General features: G+C 39.3%; 1 protein-coding gene across 2 annotated transcripts in view; it reads right to left on the bottom strand.

The window, feature by feature from the left end:
• Positions 1 to 4249, bottom strand: part of LOC144958577 (uncharacterized) — a 36065-nt gene extending 31816 nt beyond the window's left edge. Inside the window, exon 1 of one of the 2 annotated variants that reach the window (XM_078890648.1) lies at positions 4063 to 4249. The gene's annotated coding sequence lies outside the window, so the exon portion shown is untranslated. The remainder of the gene's footprint in view (positions 1 to 4062) is intronic. The other variant, XM_078890649.1, reaches the window with a different exon arrangement.
• Between the last annotated feature and the right edge of the window lie 2511 nt (positions 4250 to 6760).

The raw sequence follows: 6760 nt of genomic DNA, 5'->3' as shown, positions 1-6760 counted from the left end.
ATAATATGCAGAAAATAACTTATAAACAAAGATGGAGATAATTTTTTAAATTTTTAAATCATACAAATTGTAGTTAATACATCTAACTTTTGTTAAAAACAAAACATAAAGTTAACTTTAAATGGAAACTGTTGATTCACTTACCTCATTTGATCCATTCTAAAAACGAAAGTAAAACCTTCGTGTCTTCAAAACGCCACTTTTGCTCGGTAAAAAATCCTAAAAAAATATATAGGAGCAAAATTTCGCCACCATTTTGCTACCACAGCTCCAGGAAGAGTTGATCTATAAAAAACAGCAACTATAGTCACCAAATCTCAATTAGATTTTGATATATTATGTTGCCCATGCAGAAAATGCTTTTCCTGTCATTATTGTGTTTTCCGCCATATGTTAAGTGTTCCTGTTCGCTAAAAAAAAAAAACCCTCGCAAAGTGCTTTGAGCACATTTAGTGGATGTTGTGCTATATATAAGTTATTTTATATCATGGACACAAGTCAAGCTCAGAAATGTTTGCCTGTTTAATTACAAAAGACATAGGTAACGGAAAAAAGCTGTAGGCAAATGCTTTACAGTAGTACAGTCATAGTCAAGTCGTGCTTCCCCCACCCCCCCCCCCTCCCCCTTCCCCCCTTCCCTCCTTCCAACCTTACTGGAATAATGCTAGGTTATAACAGAGGTCTGCTAAGTTGAATATATCATACTGAGCATACAGGAAACTGACGGCCAAAAGAACTCACTACTTTTTGCCTAAACCTCAACAAACTCTTCAAACTAGGGAGTTTAATAGAAATTCTAAATGTACCCCACACACTTGAAACCAATGTCATATGAAAGAGCTGGCAACACAGATTACAAAACAGTTTGAATTTTGTGTCTATCTTGATTAGAAATGTAGTTACGGCAGTTCAAAGTCTGAAATTTCAGACCGATTTTTACCCCAAAATTACCATTGCAAAGTTGTGACCGAAATCGCGTGATGTTAATAAAAAATGGTTAAAACAGTCAATATGGAGTTCTTATCATATAATATTGTATACCAAAATGTTCGTCTTATCAAGACAATGCATTTACATTAATAAAGAGGAAGATAAACATTTCAAATTAACACATTATTACATAATATGTCGCAAATGTTACATAATCAAAAACTCGGCTAGACGTAAGAAACAATTTGCTCTATCACTTTTGGATTTATCCCCAATATCTCAATGAAACAATTGCAAATAATTACCCTCTTTTAATTAATACATAGAGAGAATAAAAAAGGGTTTGAGACTATTTAAATGAAAAGATATAAACATGTTGTGTAATGACATAATGAGTTTATTTTTACCTATGGCAATTTAATTGCATATAAATAAAATGGTAGATTGAAAAAGTTCAAATAAATTGAAACAGATTCCCTATTATAATTAGAAGGAAAGTTCTGGCTTTTAATACTTTAAAAAATTCTGCTACGCACTTGGGGTTTATTGCTATTACATGATTTGAACTGACAATTAATATAATTTTATCACCCCCCCCCCCTTCTCTCTCAATGTATGAGGGTGTCAAAACTAATAAAACTTCTTACCATAATAATTATTAAGGCTAAGGCCTTTAGAATATGGATACAAATGATAAACATACCTTAACATATGGGAAAGAAACTTGATGACTTGATGGCAAAGTAAAATTAAATTAAATTAAAGCAATTGGTATTTTTAAAATATCGATATTATTAATATCGGATTTCACAAAGAGAAGAAATATACAAACTCTTAAAACAAAAACTATAAAATGCCTATAAATAAAGTTGGAAAGTATGTATTCAAAATAAAAACATAGTAAATAATAGTACTGAAAATATCATGGACTAAATTTAACATAATACAGAGCTAAATTTAAAATATCGATATGAATATCGATATCGCCCGGCAGCCATGATGAGAAGATAATGTAAACAGGGCATTTCGGCGTAGAGTTAAAAGGTGTCTGCGCATCGATATAGAGCCCTGAAATTTGGCATGAATAAAGTTTAGATGCTATTCTAAAAACAAGCGTTTAAATTTTAAAAACACACGCGGTAAATAAAAAAATAAATGCATTTGAAAATTGCCAAATTTTAACTTCATATAACTTCTGGAATTATTAATGGATTTTTCCTTAATTGGCACCATTTAAAAGGAAATTGAAAGACGAAAATAATGATACCAAAATATCTGCGATATTCCTCTTTATAACGAAGTTGTGCATCTTTAATTGAACCCCACAAAACGCGAACGGCAATTTCCAGTCAGAAAAGTGAGTGGAGCAGGCACTTATGTTGGTAACAACAAGATATGAAGTGAGTAGAAAAGTGCCAGAAGACAATAGAGAATAAAAAATTTTTTCGCGGCGGTGGTGGGGTTTGAACCTGCGACCTTATTGGTACGACAACTCCGCCTGGCAGGTGAGAGCGTGGCTCTACCGTGTGAGCTATCCACGAACACAAAAATATTCGTTTCAAACCCAAAGTCATTTCTAGATCCCTCTCTCACCCACTTCTTGAGATCGCTGATTCGTTCACCACCATCGCGAAGTAATTTTGACCAGCAGTTAAGCCTAATAGCCAATATTCTCATCACAAACATATAACATAGAAACGATTGAGACATTGAGTATGCTCCGGTGTATGGGGTGAATTTTTAATTCAGAAAAGTGAGTGGAGCAGGCACTTATGTTGGTAACAACAAGATATGAAGTGAGTAGAAAAGTGCCAGAAGACAATAGAGAATAAAAAATTTTTTCGCGGCGGTGGTGGGTTTGAACCTGCGACCTTATTGGTACGACAACTCCGCCTGGCAGGTGAGAGCGTGGCTCTACCGTGTGAGCTATCCACGAACACAAAATATTCGTTTCAAACCCAAAGTCATTCTAGATCCCTTTCACCATCTTGAGATCGCCGAGTTCCGTTCACCACCATCTCGATCTACCAATCTTGAGTACCAACATCAAGCCTCTCAATCTTTTCGATTAATAATCTTATTTCCCCATCTGAGCATACTGTGCAATGTTTCACCATACCGGTTCAATGTCTCATGTTCTATGTTGTTGTGATGAGAATATTATAGGCTTACTTGGTCTAATTCTTGCATGGTGGTGAAGAATTTCTGGCGATCTCTAAGAAGTGGATCTCAGAGTGGGAGAGAGGGATCTAGAAATGACTTTGGGTTTGAAACGAATATTTTTGTGTTCGTGGATAGCTCACACGGTAGAGCCACGCTCTCACCTGCCAGGCGGAGTTGTCGTACCAATAAGGTCGCAGGTTCAAACCCCACCACCGCCGCGAAAAAATTTTTTATTCTCTATTGTCTTCTGGCACTTTTCTACTCACTTCATATCTTGTTGTTACCAACATAAGTGCCTGCTCCACTCACTTTTCTGAATTAAAAATTCACCCCATACACCGGAGCATACTCAATGTCTCAATCGTTTCTATGTTATATGTTTGTGATGAGAATATTGGCTATTAGGCTTAACTGCTGGTCAAAATTACTTCGCGATGGTGGTGAACGAATCGGCGATCTCAAGAAGTGGGTGAGAGAGGGATCTAGAAATGACTTTGGGTTTGAAACGAATATTTTTGTGTTCGTGGATAGCTCACACGGTAGAGCCACGCTCTCACCTGCCAGGCGGAGTTGTCGTACCAATAAGGTCGCAGGTTCAAACCCCACCACCGCCGCGAAAAAAATTTTTATTCTCTATTGTCTTCTGGCACTTTTCTACTCAATTTCCAGTCACAACTTTCCTATGGGCGAGTTGGGTCAAAATTTGACTGCCACTGCTGCTGCTCACTAAACTGCCTATTCAAACTCAAACTGCAATGCTAGTGCCTTGTGCACTCGTTTTCACAACTCTCTAAGTCTAAGAACAATTTCAATTCAAGAACTAATGGTAGAGGCATAACTACTGAGGCAGAGAATCGAAGAGGCAATTTACTGATGATCATCTTCACGAATCATATTCATCGAAATTGAAGTTGAAGTTGAAGAAGGCAAAGGCAAATAAGGACTGAGAGGGTCATTAAAAGGGTTTACCAGATCTTTTTGAGAGGGCTCATTGTTTCTCATCTGAGGAATGCTTTATTCCGATAGCAAATGCTATCTCTGTCCTCCGGCTTCTAAACAACTAAATGAAGAGTTTGCAATTTGCAGAGTTGCAGAGAAGTTTACTAAGCAGCTAAACTTAGAGATAGAGCCGGAAGACCGGAAGTAAATAAATATTAGTGTTGGGTTATTTGATCGCTTTTACTCGATCGACGACCGAGCGCCAAGCCACGAGTCAGTGCTCGATCTCAATGCCGGAAGAGCGAGTTAGTAAAACGATCACTCGATCGTAAAACGATCAGGCGGGTTGTGAGCTTGAGACGATCTTGACACGTGAGACGAGCTTGAGACGATCAGGATTCGAGCGAGCGGAGGGGTAACGAGTGTTTCGAATCATTTCAAATTCAAACGATCACAGTTTGCCATCCGATACCAATCGCCAATGTTTGCACACGGTAGTCTGTGGTTCTTCCACAGCCCTCACTCCTTGTCAGATGTTAGTGTGTCTGGGTGGCAGTGGCAGGGAAATTCGTATAGGTGTATCACGCGTGTGTGACAAGACTTCATTAAACCTACTAAAGTTTGACTATCACACACACACACACACACATACACACACACACACACACACACACACTAAGGCTATTTCTATGACACACACGCATCCCTCTATCAATGAACACTCCTACAGTAGTGCGGCTATGTGGTCTAGTCATGACGTAACTATAGGTAGTACTCTAGTCGACCATGGGTCTCGTGCATTATAATGGTCTAGTGGTATGACACCCGCTTTGGGATCGGAAAGTCCTGGGTTCAAGCCTCGCGCTCGGTGCATAGTTGAGTCTTTGGACAAGGCTCTTTACTCACATTCTCTCACCGTACTCAGGTGTAAAATGAGTACCTGGCCGTTAACAGCGTTGTCTTTGTCTGAAAAATTGTAATATCGCCTAACAGGCGGCATGTCCCGTCCTTCATATTAAATGTTGCTGTTGACCGGGGACCCCTTTACAAAGCGCTTTGATCACATTTAGTGGATATTGTAAAGCTCAATTTTTTAAAGTAAAACATTAGCTTTGAATATGGAATGTTTCAATTTTAGATGCCTGTGTATTCTTTGTTAGTTCCCATCATCATCATCATCATCATCATCATCATCATCATCATCATCATCATCATCATCATCATCATCATCATCATCATCATCATCAGGGGCAGCGGTACGGTCTTTGGTTGGCACCCGAAAGGTACCGAGTTCGATCACCCGCCGCTGAGTGGTCTTGAGCAAGTCACCTTGCCCTAACTAAATTTGCGGCGCTGCACTGCGGCTATCGCTTGGGTTATTCCAGTCTTCCCTTAGAATAGACCCGAAAGACGAATCTCCCCTATGGGATGAACAAAGGGAATTATGTTTAATTTATTTATCATCACCATCATATCAGCGGGATCATCATCATCCCCACCACCACCACCACCACCCTAATAATAATGGATAAAATAAATATCAACACATTTCAATGTAATAATCAATCTAAAATCAATCAGTGCTCCTAAAAGACCCTTTGATTTCTTTGTCTAATTCGTTCCATACTTTTGGAGTCCCGACAAAGAAAGATTTTCAGCTAACTATAGTTTATATATGGGAATATTAATCAGTCGTTTATATTGGAATCGGAGTTGTCTAGCAGGTGTATTAGTTCAAAGCGCATTTCCAAGGATTTACCATGCTCAATGAACTTCACAATATTTAATTTAATTTATTCCTCCGGCACGCCATATCGACCATACATCCATTTCGTACAGTAGGTACCGATCGCTGTTTGGAGTCTTTTTGTATTAAAGCTCTTTACAATACCCGTCATTGCTTATAAGATAAGAATACATTCACACCTGAGTCAAGTGCCTGACACACGGACTTAACGTCTGGATCACAATTTTTAACAATCACTGTCACTCATCCGGCCATTGACAAGGCTTGATTTTGTGACAAGAGACACCGTACCACTGAGCGACCGAACAAATAATCACCATCTGCGCCATCGTCATCATCATCATCATCATCATCATCATCATTATCATCATCCTCATCACAGCCGTAACAGCCAGCAAAACCACAATCATCATCTTCGGGTCCGGTCTATCCGTGTGGGGGGTGGGGGTGGAACCTGCTAAAGTATTTCATTTTTTAAACAGAAACACGAGAATCATCATCATCATCATCATCGTCATCCATTGTCGTCGGCATCGTTATCATCGTGTCCGGGCAATCCGTGGGTGTCTGGGTGTGGAACCTGCTAAATATTATTATTATCTACCTACCTAATAAAAACACACCATCCTTGTTCATTTATTTTTCAAATAATGAAATGAAATGAACGACCTTTCCCGCACACACAAGAGGCGATGACGACCAGTGACAAATTATGGGAGGTGGGGGCGGCCGACAACTTTTGGCGCGACATAAATATGAAATGTTAAGGTGACAGCGGGATGATGGTGGTGGGAGGGGGGGGGGGGGTCTCAACCCTTCACTATCAACAACTGTTTGATGGCGTGTGTGTGTGTGTGTGTGTGTGTGTGTGTGTGTGTGTATGTGTGTGTGATGCGACGAACGATCATAATCAAGGCTGCCAGACAGCCAGATTTCTTCTTGTCCAAGTAGTCAAATAGACCCAAATAGCCAAACACCACA

Source organism: Berghia stephanieae, chromosome 13 (assembly GCF_034508935.2).
Source record: "Berghia stephanieae isolate SIO BIC M18660-M18661 chromosome 13, UCSD_Bste_1.3, whole genome shotgun sequence".
In the NCBI taxonomy this organism is placed as follows: Eukaryota; Metazoa; Mollusca; class Gastropoda; order Nudibranchia; family Aeolidiidae; genus Berghia; species Berghia stephanieae.
This window is presented reverse-complemented; position numbering and strand designations above follow the sequence as displayed.